The following is a 23,876-nucleotide window of genomic DNA, read 5'->3' as shown; positions in this document are numbered from 1 at the left end:
TGTGCCAGGAAAAAAACAAAACAATCCAAGGTTAGGTATTATAAATCCCTAAACATCCACTTGGCTCATTGTCGTCAGCTTTAGGATTAAGAACTTTTTTATTCTTAAAAAAAAAAAAGAATTATCAAAAAATGAACTGGGAGGCCAAAGAGAATTTCCATTTTCTGGTAATTTAGGTAGTAGTTAGTGACTTATGGGCCCTATTACCTGCTCTGTTGTGCTGGCTCTCTATTCAAAACTTTCTGGACTGTCACTAGGTAAAATTGTTGCTATGGAGATTTAATAGAGGACCCGGTATGCCCCCTGTGCTGGTAATGACTACATGCAATACATATTGCACATGGCATGGAGCTCTCCCCACCCTCCATATGAAGCTAGAAACAGAGGAAAGTGGAGAGAGTGAAGGAAAGAAAAGTGTAGCATGCTGGGCTATTGTGCATTACATTAATAGGTCCCTAATTCCTCTTTCTTTCAGCGTGGGTGGGCATTAAACTGCATTTTCCAAGTAAGCCATATGCGGTTGTTAGTCTACAGGGAAGTGGAGGCATTAATAGAACCCCTGACCTGCATGGATTTCTATCTCTTAATGAAATATATTGTACACACAGTAGGGGATGCACTCAGAGTGAAGTGCAACTTTCAGAGCAAAGTGCACACTTTGGCCAAAGCCGAACTTTTTTTTTCCATTTGGAGGACAGTCATTCACTACTGGCAATTCTGCAAGAGTAAGAAATATGTATTACTTATTTCACTGGGATTTTATAGACCCTTGTGAATTGTGTCTCATTCTGGCTCAGCATAATAGCAGAATTTAAAGCATACTGTTGGTAAATCGGCCACTAACTGTAAGTCCGGTTGAAGAATATAGATTTGACCTGTTTGCTTGTTGCTCTGTTAGAAAAAATAAAAAGTTTAGTGTGAAAGATTTAGCAGTGAAATTGCAGTTTGCAACCAAGTGAAACTTCTCATGTGTGCCAAGCACATAGGAGAACTATGATGGCCATGCGAAAATGGCCTTATTTACAGCCAATGTTTTGTTTGTCCACTCCAGGCTACTGTAGAAACAACATGACAGAATCCACGGAAGAGGACCTTTTCCACCTGTAGAAATAAACAGCTCATTCTAAGGTTACAAAAACACAATGTGTCTTAGTTTCAGGTTATTTTACAGTAAAGAAAGCATAGTTATGAATATCATATTCCTTTTCTGACTATATATACCTACAATATCATATATTCCTACACACTGGACCTTTAAATAAACTGCAGCATGACATAATCCTAACCCATACTGAAAGCTATTTCTCACATCGACCTGGAATTTCCACTGATGAAAGCTGTCCTGTGATGTAGCTGCATGATCGCATCTCCGTGACAGTTACTGTAAGTGTTTCAGAAACAGTAAGTCTTCAAGCAGCCTGTACAGATAGATTTTGTGCTACTCTCATATATTCCTAAAAATAGCTCATTAACAGCCACTGGTCAGTTTTTATTGTTAGAATGATATTAGCAGAAATAAGAAATCATGTCGAGAATATATTTTTTTCAATATAGGTCTATACTTGCACATTGTGAAATAACATCCAGATTAATTTTGGGCCAATGTCAAACTAGAGATAGAGCAAACCTTTCAATTAGAAGAAAACCCGCTCTACCTCCTACAGCAACATCTACCCAATAAAAAAGCTTTGACAATATGTATCTTACAACCATGGCTGGCTTAAATGCATGTAACATATAATGGTTAGAGCTAAGGATGTCACGATTCACTCAACTCACGATTCGATACGATTCACGATACTGGGCTCACAATACCATTTTCTCACAATTCTTTTGAAAATAGAAAATGAGATTACAGAAAAAGTATGACTAAAAAATATTTTGTTAATTACTTCAAAGAAAATTTATACAATATACTACATTTTCTCTTCTTCTCTATATCAAATTAGAAAATCCCTTATTATTTCTGAGTTAGGGTATAAATGCAAAACACAAACTATGCAATGAATGCATTTCTGGACCATCACAATGTCCCCTGCTGTTAAAATAAACCCTTTCACTTGGACAGAGGGGGCTGGAGTGGAAAGGTTTGCTTTTGCTAGAGGAAAAAGCAGAGAGGGCGAGATTGAAAAACTAAGTTGGCCAATTCCCACTCTTGGGTAATAAGTTGGGCTCTCTCTTTGGCTCTTGTACTCGTTTGGGCCAACGGGGTTGCAAATGCGCTTGTCAGTGTGGTTTGGCCACGTAGTCGTCGTTAAGGAGTAACATGCATAGACGGGGCTGATATCTGCAACTGCTTTTGCCTTTTGTTAACTTCTCGCCTTTAGTACTTTCTCACTTAAGGAAGTTTAATGCCGCCACACTTCCAATTTGAAACTGGAGGGTGCATCTTCTATTTGATCATCGCAGGCATGGCGCCTTTGCTGCCTTTACTTTGTCTTATTTAAGTTGTAGTAATGTAGCATGTCGAGCAAGCGAAGGCACAAGTAGATTACGCCCCCCGGCTGTTAAAAAGTGAATCACGGTTCATCTTTAATTTCACTAACTTGAATCTCACATGCTTTTTATTGATTTTTAACTGCCTTGCGTTGCATCGTTACATCCCTAGTTAGAGCTGGGTGATATGGAGATTTTGCCAAAAGACTGATACTCATATTGTATTATACAATATATTAATATTGCTGTATTCATCATCAGGTCAACATTTGCCCAATTCCTTGGTTTAGGACTGGAGAATAAGGAGAAAATCAGCTATCACAGTTTTTTTTTTTTTTTTACGAAATACCTTGTTATCAATGTTGTGACAATATTGCTGGGTTGATTATTGGTTCTTTTACAAAATATTTACACAATGAGATTTTTAATAAAAATCATTAGTAATGAGGAAATAATGACAAAGACAGTAGAAGCAAATAAGAAAACAGCTAGAACAGTCTGGTGAGTTCAGAAAATGACATCACTTTACTGTAATGCAGCTTTTAAATCCAAGAAAAGACAACACTCACAATATAACCATTTCTAAAAATCAATAAAATAATAAGCAATTAAAAAATTTTAAAAAATAGGTGCATGTGTGAGCTGTTTACAATGACAAGCTGGTCTTTTATCCTCACATTCTATGTAACACAATACTTTTAAAGCTCAAAATGGGTATCTTATTGTCTATCAAGTGAAAAAATGAAAAACACACAAAACATTCCTGTGTAAAGCAGACTGTCCTCTGATTGGTCAGTGTCACTGGTATCTGTGTGGGCGCAGTAAAACCTGTGTTTCCACCACTGTCACACTGACTGTGAGGCATCCTAGACTCCCCACTTATTGTCTGCCATCATATCACACTACATGGGATAAAACGCCTGATTATTATCCCAGATGCTCATTTTCAATCCTGACATCCAACATCTGTTAGATTACCACACTGATATTATGTAGGCTGGAGGCCACACCAGCGAAATGGGAAGGTCACCCTGACTGATGTTTGAACAAAAAATAAATAAATAAAAATGCGTAGGCCCTACTTCATGCTGCGTAAGATAATAGACTGCTACTGAGCTAATTTCATCTTTTAAAAAAAAACAGTGCTATGGAACAGCATGCTACTCTACTCTCTATTCACTTAGTTTGAAATCATGGGACATGAATATACATTTTACTATTCATTTTATGTGTAGACTACACAGGAGACAGAGTGTTAGATGTCACATGCAACATTTTTGTCTCATCAGGAGATAAATAGATGATAGATGTATAGATAGATTTACTGATTTTCCTGTCTTTGAATGGATCAAATGGACCAAATGTTTGGAAAGAAGAGTAATTCATATGCACCCTTAATTGCTTGCCAATAAGAATGAAACAGTCTCAGAGATTTGGTTTTGCCTTGAAACTTATTTGCAAGAATAAAGTGTGTATCTCTCACAAAGCCTGCAAAGTGAAAAAGCTCCACAGAACCATAGCAATTATACGGCTTGGCAGTTTGACTAGGTATGCCCCTGTGAAATGGTGCTTTAAGATGATGCAATAAATGTCTTTTATTTCTTACACATGCCTACAGCCCCCAAGGTAGTTGCAGAAACACAAAAGGACAGCTGCTCTCTCTATATGCTGATCAATCATAATGAAATATTGCAACAGTCCCTCTTACCATGCAAAATGCCAGCCAGTGCAAACAGGGCACAGGTGGAGTCTGGAAACTCTTCCAACAGTTGAAAAAGAAGAATTGTTAGAGAGCTAGACCTGAGACTGGAGAGTTGGGATGTCAAATTTCAATTCAATTTTAAGCAAAATCAATCTTTATGATTAAAACGTTTTGCATGGTAACACCTGATGCAGGCGCTGGGGAAACATCTTTGGAGTGATGATGCTTTGCTGAGCTTCTCTGACTTTGTTACAGTTTGCTCACATTTGATCCTGTGCTCTAGCCTCGCATGACTGGTATAAAGGTGAAAAGTATGTTTTCTTTAGATTTCTTTCTGGAAGTTTGCAATGCCATGTTCTGCAGTAGCCCAGAACAGACGAATCAAACACTGGCTCTATTAAGGCCCATTCATTTTAAACTGCTTTTTAATAAAGTTAAGTTTAATTACCAATAAAATAAATAAAACAATAAAACCAATAAAAAAATATAATAATAATATTTAGCTGATATTTACAGAGAATTTTAAATATTAATTGCAGGGGGAATTAAAGACTTTAGGCTTACAAGGACGCAAAACGTAATGACACCCTGACGGCAACAGAGAAAATTCACCTGCAAGAAAATGTCCAGAAGAAGCTAAAATACTTGCCGCTTTCTGAAGGATTTATTGATTGCAAAAAGTGGTAAAGTCCCTTTGTGTCACTCCTGTGATCTTAGAGCAGATTTTAACAATGTGATTTGGACTGATTCTGTCTGTAAGTGTGAGGCTCAGAGATAAACATAAATAAAAACACAGGAGGTTCTCGATGAAAGACTGATAAATAAAAAAAGCAAGGGATGATGGGATTGACTGAAAAGGAATTCAGTTTACGCAGAAAGTGAATTCTCGGTTGTTTTCTTGTGCGTGAATGGGAGCAACTTTCTGGTCGTGTATAGCTGCGTATAGCGGGCATGCACATAAAGTCTGCGAAGTAGCGATCTCCAAGGTACCCAGTTCCTGCTTTCTGACCAATTGCAAGCACGGCTGTTAATTATGTCATCAAAATTCCCTTTTAACAGTATCAAATAGCTAATTAAAACAAAACTTATCAGAGCGAATGCTTGAACATACAGCAGGGTGATAAGAACGATCCAAAAATGGGAAAAATGCATTTGCTGTGTACTTTGAGTTTTTAGTTTGATGACCTATACTGCAGCCAGCCAATGACCGAGATGTTTCGACATCACTTTAGGGGAGCTGTGATGTTGTTCTTTAATGTAAAAGTGTATTCAGAAGTTGCTGATTTTTTTTTTCGAGAGCTATAAAAGTTAACGGTGAAAGCTCAGGATCCTTGACTACACACACTGGAAGCTGACAGTTTTCTAAGCTAATGGTAACCAATACATCTTTAGATGCCCCCCTGTCTCTTGTGAATGACTGCTGCAATTTCTATCAGATGTGGAGGAGGCTGTGAAACACTGTTCCTCTGAAGGCTCCTCAGTAGAAAATTTGCAACTCAAATCATCAACAGCCTTGTCCTCTGGCTCTGAAATATCAGCGTCTCTGAAATGTGTTATTCTATGTCAGCGCTGCAATCCAGAGCAAAGCATAATGCCTGCATGCTTTTTTTTGTTCACTCTTACAATCTCTGTTTCACTGGAAGCATTTATAAATTCATCCGTCAATAATACAATAATGAAGTCAATCAATACAGTCCAAAGAGACCAAATGATACAGTCAGTCACCAGTTTATGAGGTGCACCTTGCCAATACTAATACTATTTTCAGCAGCCCTAAAATAAATCCAACCTGCAGGAAAGGTTACATGTTGCAGGTTTTATTTAAATTGTTTTAGCGAGGTGTTAATATAACTTTATGGTCATTTTGGAGGCTGAAGACTTTTGCGTTTCTAATATTTTGCCCATGTTTGTGTGTCTAACCTACCAGAATATGACAGATCAGTAGCAGAATACTGGACAACACACAGATTACACTGAAAAGTTTGTGCATGTATCAAATACATGACTTACACACTATAAATACACGCCTATCTACTGTACACAAACGCACCGCTTGTTGTATTGCTTAGTGACTCACTAATTAAAATTAATTGCTTCATGTCCTTGTGCTTTTTTTCCCTGAAAAGAACCTTGCAACCTTGCTAAGATAATATTCTAAACAAATATACTTTTTCTTTATCAGTGTTACTAATAGTTACTCACAAAAGAAATAATAATAATCATTTTTAAAAAATCAAGGACTGAAGAAAATCTAACAAATACTAGTCCCCTGTACAGACTCCAAACAATCAGATTCAAATTCACCATGAATATGAAATTTGGGAATTAAAATTTGTTTCAAAGCATGGCCCTGTTCATGGTGCTGTTGGGGCCCACACATAAACAAACTTCAGCAGCTGTTACACAACCAACTTAATTTAAGAAGGTACATTATTTCACAAAATGAAAGAAAGATAACCTGTAAAGTAACCTTATGTCTATACAGATAGTCGCAGCTTGCTTCTTAACCATCAGGAGAGCAACAGAGGAGCAGACAGAAAGCAGAGAGGTGTGTTTGCTTCACCTACCTGTGTTTGAACAAGACCTCATGGTGTCCAAAAGTGTCCAAAAACCAGCGACATATAATTTCCACTGGATCCCGAGGTCTTCCACAGCAGAGGACTCTGCTGATGTTTCAGTCATCAGTCGCTGCTGTCCGCAGTGTCCCTCTTTTTCTGCGGCTGCAGGTCCAGTTTCAGGCCTGCCATCAGTCGTTTTTTTAGTCCGACAAAAGCACGAAAAAATACCATCACTAACGACACTGTGCGCTTGCCAAGTCTCCCAAATGTTCCATTTGGCAAAGCTGCTAACTCTTCAGTGGTATAAACGGTAATCAAATAGGTTTTGGCCAGAATTCAGACCGTCGGACTTCACCTGTCCTCCTCCAAAGTAAAACTGTTTTCCCTCCATTTCTAACTCATGTTGGTCACCCTGCAGTCTAAGGGGGGCGCTGTTTAACCAGTTGGAAGTTTTTTTTCTTTCAACTTTCTTTATGTCGTTATTATAAAATTATCTATCTATCTGTCTATCAATCAATCAATCAATCAATCAATCTATCTATCTATCTATCTATCTATCTATCTGTCTGTCTGTCTGTCTGTCTTAAAATCGCTACAGTCAGTTTTTTATTTGATTTTTTATACAAAGTTTAAGTATAAAGTTTATCATAATAAATCATTTAGAATAAAGACATGATCTCTGTCCAGATCATTTACCCATAATAGAAATTTAATTATATTTTTTGTAAATTAATCTTTGTTCAACAAAGCATAGCCTATCAAAAACATGTTTAACATCAATCCAAAAATGGGGAGTGATGAAATTAACACTGTGCAAATGCAGTAAACATTATATGACAAGGGAATGGTTAAATTTGCTTTTTACAAAAATAGTAGACTAAATAAAGGTAAAGGCTTTATTCCATTTGTTTGTTGAGGGAAACAGCTACACTGATAAGTAGGCTTTTCCACTAGTTCCCAACCTGTGGGGCCCAAAGCCCCAATGTTAAATAAATAATAGAAAAGGGGTCCCTCAAAGAAGTTTTTGGGAATTACAAGCCACTGACTCAGTCTGCGTCACTTTATTCAGTTTATGGCTCAATTAACTGTCGAAGTTTCATTTGTCATGCTGGACAGTTCAGTTTTAAGATGCACCATCTCATTAAGGGAAGAATTACAGACTTGTGTTGTGTTCAAAAGAAAGAGAAACTGTTGTTCATCTTTTTCAAAAGTGTAGCATTTGTCTTCATTTATTACAGAGCTCAAGTTTCAAATACAAGGAGATCACTGAAAAGAAAAGTGCATAAATATATTGAAAATGTTTCAGTGTTTCTTAATGTTTGGGTTTTGTTTTTCTTTTCTTTTTTCATGTAATATCATTGTATTTGATCTTTACAGGATTAGACCCTGGGTGTAAAGGTAGGCTACAACTGAATACATTTTTCAGTTCTCTCAATAATCTATTGTGGCACCTCCAAGAGGCAGTAATAAATCGGTATTTGGAAAGAAAAACTCAAGATCATAAAACATGCTCACAAATGCTGCACAATGCAACTAAAAATACTTCTGGGCAATTCTCACCTTGTAAATGTCAAGACCTATAAACCTTAAATTAATGTAAACACCTCCAGCTCACATAACTCAAAAGGACTGACACACCGCAGGCTGGTGTCACCAGCGTGGATTAATGTAACAAAACTGTATCACAAAATCGACTGTAGCAATGAAATGAAACTGTATTTATCCTGGGGAGGTTGAGCTACGCCGCTGCACCTTTGAGACACAAGATCAGCTACAGGTTTATAGTCACTAAGACTATGTATTTCAATCCAGAGTGATGAACACTGAAAAAGCAGCCTGTGTTTATTTTTCTAAGAGCCAACAGGATAGTAGCTGCTTATTACCCCAGAAGGCCTCATTCAGTATAGTTTACAGGCATGTCGGATTAATGCTGTAGTACGTTACAGACAAATGACCTGAATCTGTCTCATAGCATGGATATGGTTTGGTCATGTTTTTTATTAAATGGTCAAGAAAAAAATGTTGATATGTAGGATATCCATCATGACACCTGTCACATACGGTACTTCATCATTTGTCTCTTGACAGATATTGATTTTCTTTTTTTATTCTTCCCTCATTCCAACAGGCTTTGCAGACTTGCATCTCACATCCAAAGTAATAGGGTGTATATAAAATGTATTGATAGATTAAAAGGTGTTAGCAATATCTTTTTTAACTGACATTTACATTTAATTGAGCAATTGAATTCATTATGAGTCCTGTTTAACATGCACATCTGAATGAGGTGAGTGAATGTCCCATTGCTTAATGTTTTGTAATTCAACCATTATGTGAGTAATTGTGTGTCGTGCATACATAATATATATCCCAGTGTTCTTGTATCTGTTGATGATTAAACAGTATAATTTGCTTGCTGTGTATTTGTGTCATATTGTGGAAATCAACTATTTTTTCATTGGCTCTAAAAACGAAAAAAATAGGCATTACAATTTTTATGGTTTGCTTTCCTTTTTTGTAAAGACATTGGTGACAAAACCCTGTTTTTTCCCTTCAAATTGCGACTCCCCTTTCTTTCCGCAGGGCTGCGGCCAACAGCTCATTGCTGAGTGTCCAGAGAAATGTCAGAATGCCGACAGGTTGTTATCATCAGTGCCCTTATCTTCCCCTTGCAGGTGCACCGGCACAGAAAAATACAGCCTGCACATCCCGCCAGTCAAGGTTTTATGGCCTCCTGCAGCAGACATGTAACTCTATCAGGTGATCAACTTCACTCTCATAAAAGAGCAACATTTTGCATATTTTAAGCTAAACTAAAAATAATAATGATATTAAAAACATTTATTTTAAACTAAGGGGACACAGAAGTGGTATAGAATTTGTCAAATTGTTTGGCATGGAAATTTTGTGCAGTGATTGTTGCGCCTATTATTTTCTTATGACACTGGGCAGTTATTTTTTTCCAATATTTTGGATATACCCCAGAACACTGGATTTGAAGAGAAATGTTTCTTAATAAAATCATTGATAGATATAGTTTTTTCATAATTCACACAGGATTTGTGACTATCCTCTGTTAATGTCCCTAATGGAAAACGGAATTTTGTTTATGGTCCTCATAGCATTGAAAATCAAGTTTTAAACAAGACAAAGACGATGGTGCATTGCTAAAAATGCAAATGTCAGCATGCTAACAGTGCAGCTGAGACTGGTACAAATCTCATAAATTTAGCAAATATTTGGTCATAAACCAAAGTTTGTGACATAATAAAAAATGTTATTTAATGAGTATATATATAGTAGGCTATAGTAGTATCTCAGCATTTCATTCATTTCTGTAAAGAAAACCAAATAAAATTGCTATTTTTTTAAAACATAGATTATTAATCAAGATACAACCTTCAAAAAAAAATAAAATAAAATCACAGGATAGGGGCAAATTTAAGACCTGTGCACAATGATAGCCTTTAATCTCTGCTATACAGTCTCACTTATTAGGGGGAAAAAAACACAGATTTTTTCAAAAACAAGCCTATTAAGAATAAATAATTGTTAAAAATAAATAAATATATACATAATACAGACAGTTCCTGATGCAATATCGTAAGAAATAATCTGCTCAAAATCAATCCAAATTGCTTATTTTACACAAACTTGTTTTTGTGATAGTATTCACTATTTGGGTTAACTGTATAGTTTATCAGCTGTTCTATATTGTTATTGTAATGTACTGAATATAATATAAAATAGACATTGACTATGTCAATTAGTCAGAGGTCATCAGTTTACTCAATGTCAGCAAAAAGGGGTCCCTTAAGAAAAAGGTTAGGGACCAACGTTCAATTAATTACTTTTTATCCCTGCTCTTTTATGGTTATCCTTTTGATAGCTGTTGCATTGTTTTCACCAACCACCATCTCATGTTGCCATTTGACGAAAAGTTACTGGATTACCAAAGTCAATTCATCTTAGAAACAAAAACAAAATTCAAGTGGATGTTGGAATATTTCACTAAGTGAAAACTTTTGCCTGCTGGTAGTACTTAAGGAAAAGTCAGGGGGATCATCAAAGATACTGGGATTCATCAGGGACCATGGATGCTTGTACAAGATTTCATAGCAAGCAGCAGTTATATTATTTATATTTCAGTATGTGACTTTGCAGTCTACAGATCTCACCTCGGACAGTTTTCACTGGTCAAATTTTCTTTGTGACAAAGTAGTCACTATAATAACTTTATTTCTAGAGAAACATGTTGCTGCTGTTGAATGTTTTATAAATCCATTTCTCAATGCCACACATCACAAATTGAATTCCATCCACCTTCATTTCAGACATGAAGGACTCAAACACGGCAACATAAAACAAAGCCGTCTGCATAGCCAGATACCACCAGAGGTATGTCAGAAAACTTTCCCTTGTAATTTTGATGAATCAACCTTTTCACTTTTGTTATTTGTAGTATTTTTTAAATACTGTACCAGTCTAATTGAAAAAAGCAATGACAGGCAAGTTTTGAAAAGAGTAAAAAGAGATGTACAGAACTACTCGCGAGCCAGCACTGGGCTAAGGGACTCCACTTACATTTTAAGCATCCAAATCAAAGCATCATCATTTGTACAAGAGATCAAGCAATGTTTCTACATTAAATTTTAATTCAAACTTAATACAGGAAATGATGGGACCCTTTTTTCTTCTAAAGGTTTGTTTAATCTTCACACACATGCCAAAAAAAAATCTCTTTGATCCTCTTCTCCCCTTTAATCAGGGTACATGCTCTCATGCCCCCTCCCTTCTCTGTGTCTCATTCAGATTTGTTCCTCCTCAACCCGTCTGTCTCCTTGTACTGGTTTCATTTCTGTTGACAAAGCATTACAGAGAGCTCCCATGTCTTGTCTTGCCTAATTGGTCCATGTGGACTAATTTAGTATCTAATTACCAAGCTAGTTTTCGTGCTTCTGAATTTTCAGGGTCGTGTTTTGCCTTTAGTTAACTTTCCTCCCTCTCAAGGCTATGTAGTTGCTCACATTTCAATGAACCATATGAATAATTGTGTATTGTAATAGGTAAAAGTAAAAGTTAAAATATAATAATGGCCATGACTTGGAAGCAAGACCTAAATACGCCTACAAATAGCAACATGGGGGTTACAAAAGGGGCTTTTATATTTTTTCATTTTTTAAATTTTTGTTTTGGTCAAATATTCTAAAACAATGTTCCACTACACATATGCATTTTGAAATTAAAAAAAGGCCTACAATTGGGTTTACATAAACTATCTGGAATAAGAAAAACAAAACACAAACAAAAATGACAATTACTGCCATCAACACAGTAACGATGTTGAGCATGAAGAATTTCTACAGATCTAAAAGCTGTTGCCTATCCTAGAGCAATCCTCGAGCAAAATGCCAAAAATTCAACCCCCCACCCCGCAAAAATGCAATAATGGCAAAAATGCAAAAACGCAAAAGGTCTCTGCAATACCAGTCTTTGGTTTGTCCATCCTGAGCTACTGTAGAAACATGGGAGTGAAGTTGGCAATCTCCATTTAAAACCCTCTCACTGTACATACTAAGGTAAAAAAAAAACAACAACAACAAAAAAAAAAAACACAGTTGTTGTTATTGACATTACATTCCATTTCTGCCAGTGTATTCATCTAAATCCTAAACACTGGACCTTTAATTAAAAGTAGCAACAGTGTAGACATATTCTGTGACAAGTGAAAGTCCTGCTATAATTCAATTAGTCTAAAAGTAGGTCACAAAGGTATTATATATCAAAAATATATACCTTATTGAAAAACCAACTGGAAAATTAGCTTACTCTTAAAGAATGGAACATTTTGGAGTAATATATTATATTGTTGGATTATAATTATTGATGCATTATGTTCATCCCGTTAATGTTGCAACTAGTAAGGGTGGACCTCATTTTAATTATTTGATATATAATAACAACAACAACAACAACAACAACAACAATAATAATAATAGTAATAATAAGAAGAGGAATTCATCTTCTTCATCATCATAATTTAGTGTTAGAAGTTTATAGGAAGAGGAAGGTGCACCACCCCGCCAGCAGGCCAAGTGACCCAAAACAAACACACCCAACAGATGCATGCCGGGTGTGGTTAACATGCTAAATGCTAAAATGCTAAAATGCTGCAGGTTGATTGACGTTTCCTCGGGAAGCGAAAACTTAAATTCGCTTCCGCCCTGACGATGAAATCTGCATTCACGGGTGAACTTTTACCTTTGTGTGAGGCCTTTCTGCAGTAAGACAGTTTTACAAACGCGGAGGAGTGTGTGACAGAGATTCGGAATGGACTGGGAATACTGGTACTTATCAAGGCCGAATGGACTGGTTACACTGGCACACAGAGAGGATTGGACTGGACTTTGGCTGTATTAAACCTTGAGTATGGACGAGCAAAGAGCGTGTGGAGCAGACTGAGGGGACCTCGCGGTGCTCATGACGCACAAAAAGCCAGTTTCAGACAGGTAAGGACACAAAACGCGCTGTGACGGTTCTGACTGTCCTCAACTTGGCGTTGGTTGAATGTGTGTGCAAAAACAGCGCTGTCTTTGATTCGATATGTGTGTTTTGCTTATTGCACCCGTCGCTGTGTTCCTATTTTTGTTATTTATTGTGGGTCTCTTTTGTTTATGTTCCTCTTCTGTAGTAAATATTGTAATTTAAAGCTGCTCCAAGAAAAGCTGCTGTGTAATTGATGTAATTGAGCAGTTGAATGGACAGGCTGCAAAGTAGCAATAGATTGTTGATTTGTAAATAAGGGCTCCTTGATGTGGTAGCTATGTTGAAATTTAAATGCGCTTTTTTTGTTGCCTAAATGTGTTTCTTAGGGACAGTGATCTGAGAAGGCTACACTTTTTTAACTTTCGTCTAAGTGCATTATAATTACACTTCAGAAAAAAAAATATTTGAGCTGAGTTTATTAACAAAGTTACATTAGAACTGTACACATGATTTTGCACAATAATAATAATAATAATAACATTCAACCGTGCATACATTTAAGATGCCATTATTGTATATGTATATGTGTGTGTGTATATATATATACACACAATAATACAAAACAATAATACACTGCAATAATTTTTGGAAGTTTTAATGAGAGCATACCAATCAATAAAGAAAAAAAAAAAACATTCCACAAGAATGAAAAGTATTAAGACGACATGTTTGAAAACTGCTTTTCATCTAAGATATTTCAAGGGCGATCTTTTTTCTCTACCAACTTTACCAACTCACAGAGGCTTACAAAATAAAGTTATGCCCGTAAAAGAAAGGCCATTAGCACAAAGTTTTAATTACATGAAGTGTAGCTGGAATTTAGTGGGGAGCTTACTGTTACAATAGATAAATGAAAGCCATGAATATGTGAAGAATCAGACCCAACCATCTTCATCGTTGACCTAAGACCATCGCTAGATGTATCACTAGTATTTTCAGGTGTTGCTTCACTCACACATTTATGAAATTGTTTTTTTTTTCAAAGAGAAACCAGGCAGTGTATGTTTCATAGCAGCATCTGAGGGCAGAGAGGAGTTGATGATAGGGAAGAAAATCTCATTTGTGCCTGACTTAGCATTTATTTTCTGAATCACACATTTCTTTGAATGAGAATAAGACAGACCACAGGTTTACTTTGCTTTCGAGATCTTCTGACTGGTAGAGGCCAAGATCCATAGACACACAGCCAGATGGATGACACTGACAGATAACCTGAACTTAAAGTTGTTTCTCTTTGTGGTTGGTTTTGGACAAACCCCAGCTTGTGCCTCACACATACCATACTTGAACTCTATGACCCAGATGTACTGACAGCACGAGAGGGAAAAACTGGGCCTGATTTTGTAACAGTATAGAAAAAGGAAATCGTTTAAAGTGGGTTAGTACGAGAAACTACAAAGAGGGCTCCAACGGTCATGAAATTCTTGGATGTGTTCTAAAATTAGAAAAACCGTTTTCCAAGCCTGGGAATGAGTTAGGGATCAATAAAATGTTTTGGAAAAGTTTCGAATATACACTTTTTTTGGCTATTGTCATACACGTATCCAGAAAATCATATTTGACCACTGTGTTGGGTCAACTTGGATACAGGAAGCCCAATAATGGGACATGACAGTGATCAACCTTGATTCATTAAGTTATCATGTATTTTTAGGTTCAGGCAAAATTGCAAAACAATTAGTAGATGTGCCTATAAAACAAACATTTGAATAACAAGAAACATATGTGTCTAAACATGTCAAAATTATAAACCACTTACATGTCAAATAAATTACACATGTATTTATTGCCATCAGAGCCCATCGACTTTGAAATGACCTGTTTGAGGAGATAAGACTCGCAGGATCAGTGACATCTTTTAAGTCACTTCTTAAAACTCATGTTTACAGACTTGCTTTTATGTGATGTCATCTTCATTATTTATTTATTTATTTATTCATTTTTTATCTCTCTTTCTCTAGTCATTGTGCTGCTCTTACTCTGTCCATTCCTTATCCCTCTAATGTCTTGTTCCTAACATCTTTTCATGTTTTAATTTATCTACTTGTTGATCTATCTTATCCATCTGTTTTATCTTCTTATATTTGTTTTATCCCCACTGTTGTGATGTTGTCTTCTTATATAATTTTTTATCATCTTTTATTGCATTAGTTCTTATATTTTCTAAAACTTTATTCACCGAGTGCTTTAACTACCTCTCAAGAGCCTCCTGTTATCACTTTTATTGCTTTACTCTTGTTGACCTTTTCTGTACGATTTTGTTCTTGCCTTTTTGTTTGACTGTTCTAGACCTTTCTCTGTTGGCATGTAATGTTTATGTTTATTTTATTATTCCCCCAGTGCCTGCCTTTGTTTTGTCTTTCAAAGCACTTTGTAAACAGTTTTTTTAAGGGTGCTATATAAATTAAGTTATCATTATTATTATTATTTATAGCACCTTTGACCTATAGCACCTTTGACGTTTTTAGAAGTGACTATATTTGCTGGTCTGGTTAGTATAAGCAGCTGTTTGGTGGCGGGAAAGACTCAGGAGCGTAAAATTAGCAAGCGCTAGCATGTTGCTTATCTGCATATGCCTGGCAAGTGCATGTTTGCATGTATCCACTATGTACGCCCTTTCATTTTAAACAACTTAAAAGTAATGGAAAACAGGCTAAAATATTCTGGAAAAGTTATGGAAATGTACGGGAACCCTTTACAAAACTGCTTTCATTCATAGACATATTCAGAGAGTAATATAAGGTGTGTATGGACCCGGGAACACACACACATGTTAGTCCGTCAGAGTATCTTTTTCTACCATCAGGTGACTTTAATTTCTCACTATATTTTGCTGTGGGCTCTTATGTTATGCTGATCACATCCTTGTGTCATCTTGGAATTAAAATTTACAGCAGTGCTTCCTTTTATTTTTGGCCTTTTGATGATGGTTATAACATTATGGCGTCCAAACTGAACAGGCTTATATTTAATGTAGAGTTTTAAGGTTTTTCACACCATAGTTACTTCACTTTTACCTTAATTAGACGTACAGTCATTTGGTCTGTAAGGGCAAAAGAGTGTGGAGGGAAATGTGCGTGCTGGTAGCAGTGGCTGTTTGGAGGAGTGGGTGCATCTGAGACTGACAACACCAGCATTTTGAGATTTATCCACTCAGGGGAGCATTTTTCGAAAAGCAGCAGCAATGTGTGAGTAAAACGCTGGCCTAGTGTGAACATGGCCTGAGGCTGGAGTGTATATTGCTAACTACAGCTAGATCAAGAAAAGCAATATCTACTGTTGTTATTGGTTCTTGTCCTCATTACTTGTGGTCATGTTTTCCTGCTGAACAGAAGCCAAATGTCTTCCCTGAAAATGATGCAATGCTAGACTGCACCTGTTAACACTATGATAACGCCCATCTTTAGCCCATGCAGGGCATATTTTGTGAAGCTTGCAGTTCTATGGGAGTCCCCATGAGATGTGATATTTGAAAAGATGCATAGGTATATGTGTGGTTGACTTTTAACTTTCCAAAATCATCTTTGAATCAGAGCTTTAGGAGCATTCCTCAAAGACAGCAGTATAGATCTGCAGAGTTAAGTAGACGTTCTTTCTTTCCTTTTGCCTTTTTATTACATAGGGTAGAGTCAGCATAATTGTGACAATTTTCACTTTTCACTCTTTTTCTCAGATATTTTTTTTTACTTATGTACCCATGTAATATTTTCATGCCAACAATCTACACGTGTCTGCTATCATAAACCATTTGCAGTTTTTCAATAGAGAAAACAAGTTGTGAGGAATTAAACCTTAAAATGGATGCTGTTTGTTGTTAGAAAAATGTGAATCGTAAATTTAATGGTGTGAGTTACGGCTGTAGCCAAGCTATAGCTATGCAGTCCACGCAAACATATAAGTATAAAGCTGTGTTTGTAAATCCATGCAGTTACAAATGTAACTTGTTTGACAGTTAATTTTTTGTTACTTTGGCGCTCCTTATGCTTGACGGGTGAAAACTCTGCTAAATGATGATACATGCAGACAACCATATAGATTTTATAGCTTCAAATTTAAAAAATACCGTAGTATTTTAGTTGTTACCTGTTTGTGCCAAATGGGCTTTCCAGCCACCTTTCCCTATAGAATGGACAGAACCTGTTATTATATTTCTCACGGCTGTTTGGCCTTCTACTGCACCGGCCTCATGCTGACATAATGACATCATGATGAAATTTACGTAGCAAGAGAAAACATGTGAATTGCAACTATAGGGTTACATTTAAGGCGACTCTTCCATAGTATAGCTGAAGACAGAAAGGAAAAAGGACAGAGAGAGAGAAGGGATGACATGCAGCAGAGGGCCGGGGATCAGAAGTGAACACTTGACTGCTGCTAAGCTATCCCTCAGTGGTATGCCTTTAATATTTGCCACATTGTCTTGTGTTGTAGGCTGAATGTACGATTGTTTTTTTTCCATTACTCAACACACAACACCAAAATAACATGGAACAATTTTGCATACCTATGGTAGAAATGTTTTTCTTAGCAAATCTTCTCACGTTTCGGAGGATTGGACAGAGCATGATCTAGGTATTTATTTACAGATATTAAAGTCAGAGAAACCTGTCTGAGTTTATACAAACTTGACTTTTTTCATGGCACATAGGATCATTGCTTTAGATGCTGTGTCCTGATACATAGCTAGGACAACCGAATTTGTACATGTGTTGCCATGGTAACCATGCCACTACCATGCAGAGAGCACCACAATGTAGCTAATATTCAAGCAATTTCTGTATTAGTCTACAGTGGTGTAACATCACCCGCTGAGTGAGTTATCATATTGAAACCATAAATTACAGTTTTTTCAAACAGTAGCAGTGCACCACACAGCATTTACAGTGTCTAAGATTACAAAGTCCCCAGGTCCCACTTGTGTATGTCGCATACTGGACCATGATTATTCCAAACTAGTTGTCATCTCACTAAATCACACTTGGAGGAAGGCTTGTGTCTTAAAACTGCGATTGGAGGTAAGCACAAAGAAACTTTCTCTTTCCAGTAGATGAATGTGAGAAAACCAAGGCCAAGCAAGGCAAGTTTATTTGCACAGCGCGATTCGAAGTGCTTTGCAGAAGACAGAAAGGCATTAAGAGAAGACATAAAAGGAACAAGGCACTATAAAAAGACTAAAAAGACACAGGATTTTAAAAAGAGCAAAACAAAATAAAATAGAAGGTAAACATAACAATGTGGCTACAGTGCACAATAATAATAAAACATTCTTTAATTGTGATGTTCCTAAGGACAAATTTCCCTGATGTTTAGTCTACTCATCTAAAAGTAAGCAAACACTCTGAAAACAGTCAAGTTGAGCCCCATTTAATCAGAAGTGATCAGAAGAGGGTTTTCAGACCCATTTAAAATCGTCAATCACATTTTTCATTAATCTCATTTTGTATTTACAAATACAACTCGACTTTTGCCACTTCGCACTGCGCACTGTGAACATTTCACATTATCCTACAAAACATGACAACTCACTAAATAAACATTATCAAAGAACATTTATTTATAGCGTATTTAACGTCCCAACTCATTGTGTCTGACCTTGTTAAGCAACTGTAACCAGTACCATATCGTAGCCTTTTACCAGAAATCTGGAGTTTGGGGCTGACCTTCCTCCAGGCATTGTTTCTAAAGTGTGTGGGCTATTAAACTGTTGTCCGTGATGGAGGTCGTAGAGCTCTGGATAATCCTGCACTAAAACGATGAGCTTTTCCTTCATAGTTACCATAAACTGACGAATATGAAGAAAGAAAAGGCCGGCTGTCATTGGTTGTTCCATTTCAAAAGATGAACTTTTTAAAAAAAATTTGATCTCAGGGCGCTGCTGCTGTGTCCTCAAAAAGCGCCTGATAATGCTTGCACGGTGCAGCGGTGTTGCTCTCGCTTTTAAGCGCACCTTATGCGCATCTACATTGATAACAGTGGATTTGATCCCAAGAAAATGTTACATGTTAAAGGTCTCTGTGGAGACTGATCCATGTGCTGGTTGTCAACATGCTGACTATGAGACTGTGTTGTTTCTTCTTTGTGGTGAAGGCTGCTGTTTGTCAGGGTGCATCATCGTAGGCCTGGCCAGTGGATGCTGATCCAAAAATGGTCACTTAGCACTTAAATCCAAATCTCCAAAGCTCTTAAGAGATGCCTGCATTACCAGACAGCTTTAAGTTTTAAATAGAGTTGATCCCTTTTACACCATAGGTTTTGCAGAGCCATGTGTTGAGTCCTGAGAGCTAAACCTGTTGGTCCCTTTGTTGACCGATAGAAGTGATTGGTTAATAAAAAGTCTTCCAGTTCAATGAAATCATGGCTTAGCACTTCTGACTGCTCTCTGCAAACATCACTGGCTCCTAGATGTAAAATAATATGATAATTTTTAAGGACTGTCTTGATAGACGTTGTTTTTTGATTAATGTCATAGAACATAGGATCTGGGAAGCAACATGTTTTTAATTGTCTTTCTACCAATGTTCCCTAAAGCGGCATCTCCAACAACAGTTACAGAATCATCTCTTGATTTTTTAATTTTTTTTCACCCCTTTGCTCAACATAATATTTTAAAAACTTCTGTCAGCTGGTACTGCTATAACTCCCATGTCCAAATTTATCAGAAGTCATCTCTACTTCTGTCTCTTTGGCACCTGTTTTTCAGTTGTCAGGGTTAACTGTGATCTGTGTTTATGCCTGCCTTTGGCTGTCAGCCATATGTCCGGGGGGGTCGAACCTGGCTGAGTTGAATCCATACATTTTTCCCTCTGTGAGTATACAGTCTTTAGGTTTAGCACCCGGATTATACCAGCAGGTAGAAATCCTATTCACACCACATGACTTCAGCAGTTTCATGTCAGTGGGTCCTGAGAAAGTCATGGTGACATTTATAGATAGCTGACCATTTAAATCTTTGTGAGTTGAATTTTGATGAACTGGCTCACTGGCGGAAGACATTGACAGAGTGTTGTGGAGTTCAGAGGACTTCTCCAGCGAGAATACCCAATCTTCTGTAACAATATATGACAGTCTGTGCACTTCATTGATTCAGATGAGCCAAGAAGCATAGGACACAATTCTGTCAGTTGTCCACAAAGTTTTATTTGCGTCTATTAACATTTTGGGTAGCACAAGTAGATAATTGCAACATAGAGTTGTCATAACTCCTCCCAATGATTTAGTTGTAATGAAACCTTCTTAAATGCCTTGTGGTTTGAGACGAGTAGGAAAAAAGTTGCAAAAATAACAGCTAAGCAGAGAGCAAGAAAACTGCTTCTGCACTGTAGCAGCAACAGCACAAACATAATCCCAGAAGGCCTTCCAGTTAAAAACTCTGCACATCCATCATTTTAGACAGTTAAGCTCAAACATACAAATGATGCAGTAATGAAGAAAAGACATAAATTAGTGGAAGGAGACAGTCTGTTGTAATGTGATGGAAAGGGTCATGTTACTGCAGAGAGGAACTCAAGCAAGCTGCCTTCTCAGCATATGCACAGGTGATACTTGGTAATCAATATGCCTGTCCGGTTTTCTGAATGATGAACTAGAAATGCCATTACCAAGAACATAAACAAGTACATGAAAACGTCACTATAGCTAGCCATGTCAAAAGAAACCTGTCTGCCACAGAGTTCACGACTCCACTAAAAGCTGCGGTGTTCCAGTGCCAACAAGACTCTCCTATCAGAAAATACCATGCACTCTTTATTACCCACTCAGAAAGAGGAACTTTTGCGAAATATTACAGATGGATGCCTTTACTTCAGCTAGGCCTAATAACATCCCTTGCGCATATTTTCAGTTTATTTAAACTGATTATAAATCTTACAGACTTACATAAAATGTATTGTCGTCATATTTTGCTGTAATAAAAGTGAAAGAATTGAATAACTCAATTTTTTTCCTGAAGGAATACTTATTTCACAAAATGACCATTTTTAAATCAATAAGTCATGCTGTGTTACCTTGAATTTGTGAAGAAAGCTTTGTTTTTCTGGTGTGCCTGCACAGAAAACGGTGAACATGATTGATTTATTGATTGATTGGGGACCACATTTAACCACAACAAAACTATATCAAAATATACGTTTGTGCAGTATAATCCAAGTCTCTTTTATCCAGGTGTGTGCCGAAACCCATGCGATTTTGCTAAACATCTTAGATCGTAAAAAACACAGATAAGTTTCACTTTCAGTTCAATTTTAATACTAAGATTGTGTTTGGAAGATACTTAGGATATGTCTGGATAAATAAGACTTTGATTATACTGCAGACATTTTTTGAGAGTTTGTAAATGGATGCTTTGATATGTTTTTGCTGATGGTAAATGAAAAAATGCTCCCCAAATAATAAATAAATCAATATGTTCGCTGTTTTCTGTTGAGCAATGTGAGACAAATAATGTTTAATTCAAGGTAACATGACATGACTAATTTTTATACAAATGGTTATTTTTAGGACAAAGTATTTCTTTAACTACAAAAAAATAATTAAAGATATCTCAAACCATGCAGGATAAACACATTCTGATTTTTTTTCAGCGAAAGATGCTGTGAAAAGATCTGTATCAAATATCTTAGATCATTTATTGATGATTAAGATGCGATACCATAATTAGCTTTGATTGAGTTGCACAGATTAGAGCAGCTTTTTAGTTTCACACTTTTGCTAAATGGAATATAAAAAGTCAATACCCAGTAAATGTTGATATAGTACAAAGATTATCTGTGAACTCCCTTTCTGCAAGAACTTGTGAACAATAGCGGTGGGTAAATGTAAAATAGGAAGTTTACTGCAGACACTGTCTGGCATGCCTTCAGCCAGTGTCTGCTTCAATATTAGTTTAACTGCTCCCCACATACAATTAATTAATTAGAGTATTAAGTACACCCATGGGTGCGCTCAGTCAATATGGGAAAGGGCTCAAATTGCTTTTCTTCTATGGATTTAGGAGAAAAGAGGAAGAGAGGATGTCAGTTTATCTTTGGCCAACTTAAAAATTCACACCCTAGAGTTAAATTATATTAAGTGTGTTAGTGGTGTACTGTATATGGGTAAAACTGTGGCATGCTAATGCATTTACTCATAATGATGTTTTGTTGTGACACTGACAATATGGCATGGTTCTCTTTTATTAAACTAATTAAAACTATTAAATTATTGAAAGCTCGGTACATCTTACACAGACTCTTAAGGGTTCCTTATAGGTCAGAATTGGACGCCGACGGCCACTGACCAAGCTTTTGTATTTGACGCCCAGGGAATGAGAACAGGCTGAAACTACACATTTAAAATCTGGAAAACAGCTTATAGGTACAAGTAAGGTTAATCTGTATATTTTAAAATCTTATTTGTACTATACATATGGCAAATTGTGCTTCGTGTGCATGTGTGGATACAGCTTTATTGTAAATGGTCCATTGCATTGTTTTTTCACACTCTACCCAGGCATGAGCCGTTACATATTAAATGCAAAACCTCATACTTTTGAGTGTTTGTTTTAACAGTGGGGCAGATTTTTTTTATAATGGAAAAATGCCTTCAGTCCAGGAAGACTCATTTTCTCCTCCATTTTCTCTGTTCTCTCCTTTCTTTCCCAGCAGTCTCGTCATTTAATTGTTTTGCCTGCATACTCCCTGGTGTTGCCTAGCGCTCTCATATCCACTCACACACATCTGCGTTTACAGCTGCACACACACACACACACACACAGACATTGGCTTGATGACTATGAATGATTTGATGTATAAAATTACAGGTACTTGAAAGCTCAGTGGAAAACTATGAATTGTTTCAGTGCTGCAGGTCGACTCTCTAAGCCCAACTTCAAAACATCTTCTGTTTATTTTTTGATTCCACAGCATCAGACACAATTATGATTGCCATCATAATTAGACAGGCAAATGTGAACATGTCTGACATTGGTGGCAAAGCCTAGCATGACCTGATTAACTTTTTTAGCGCACGAAGCATAGAGAGATGATGTAGATTGAATATTGAGACTACAGACAACTACTGTACACTTTGTTTATGTGACATTTTTGTTATGTTTAGGAAAAAAATAACTTTACTTTATAATGACACAATATATTAAAACATAGCCACAATTCATTTCCTAAAAAAATAATTTTGTAGTGGCTATCAGTGCTGCTTTTTCATTTCTAGTTAAATGACCACCACAAGTGATCACAAGAATATCTATAACATTTATCTGAAAATGGTTCACAGAGACATAATGTGTGGTTTCTTTAGTTATTAGCAGAAGCTTTTTTTCCCTGGTAAATGAAACAGTTTTCATAAGTGAAGCCAGAGGGGTGATTGACTGCCCGCAGACATTGGAGCCATCAGGTGATCAGTGACTGCACTCACTTTAAAGTCAGACAGCTCACTGACTGCTGTGTATGGTGTCAGAAATTTGAAAAAAATAAAAATAAATAAATAAAGACCTACAAAAGGCAAAAGCCCTAATTCTGAGTATGTTTTCACTACCTTCCTATCTGCATTCAGAGCTGGTCCTCTCTCACAGAGTCCACCATGTTGTTCCTACAGTAGGCAGATGAATCTCTAAAGAGGGACATTTGCTGTTTCACAGTTTG

General features: G+C 36.7%; 2 long non-coding RNA genes across 2 annotated transcripts in view; one reads left to right on the top strand and one right to left on the bottom strand.

Annotated features, from left to right (window-relative positions):
* The window catches only part of LOC148190384 (uncharacterized), a 47,626-nt gene extending 40,538 nt beyond the window's left edge, over positions 1–7,088 (bottom strand). The window contains exon 1 of the long non-coding RNA XR_015777436.1: positions 6,706–7,088. This is a non-coding gene — a long non-coding RNA (uncharacterized LOC148190384). The remainder of the gene's footprint in view (positions 1–6,705) is intronic.
* Positions 7,089–12,843: 5,755 nt separating this feature from the next.
* Positions 12,844–23,876, top strand: part of LOC148190383 (uncharacterized) — a 54,174-nt gene continuing 43,141 nt past the window's right edge. Inside the window, exon 1 of the long non-coding RNA XR_015777434.1 lies at positions 12,844–13,205. This is a non-coding gene — a long non-coding RNA (uncharacterized LOC148190383). The remainder of the gene's footprint in view (positions 13,206–23,876) is intronic.

The sequence above is a fragment of the Plectropomus leopardus genome, chromosome 1 (assembly GCF_026936395.1).
Source record: "Plectropomus leopardus strain MGB_pleo_1.0 chromosome 1, ASM2693639v1, whole genome shotgun sequence".
Classification (NCBI taxonomy): Eukaryota; Metazoa; Chordata; class Actinopteri; order Perciformes; family Serranidae; genus Plectropomus; species Plectropomus leopardus.
The sequence above is the reverse complement of the archived record's forward strand: the minus strand, read 5'-3'. Positions and strand labels throughout refer to the sequence as shown.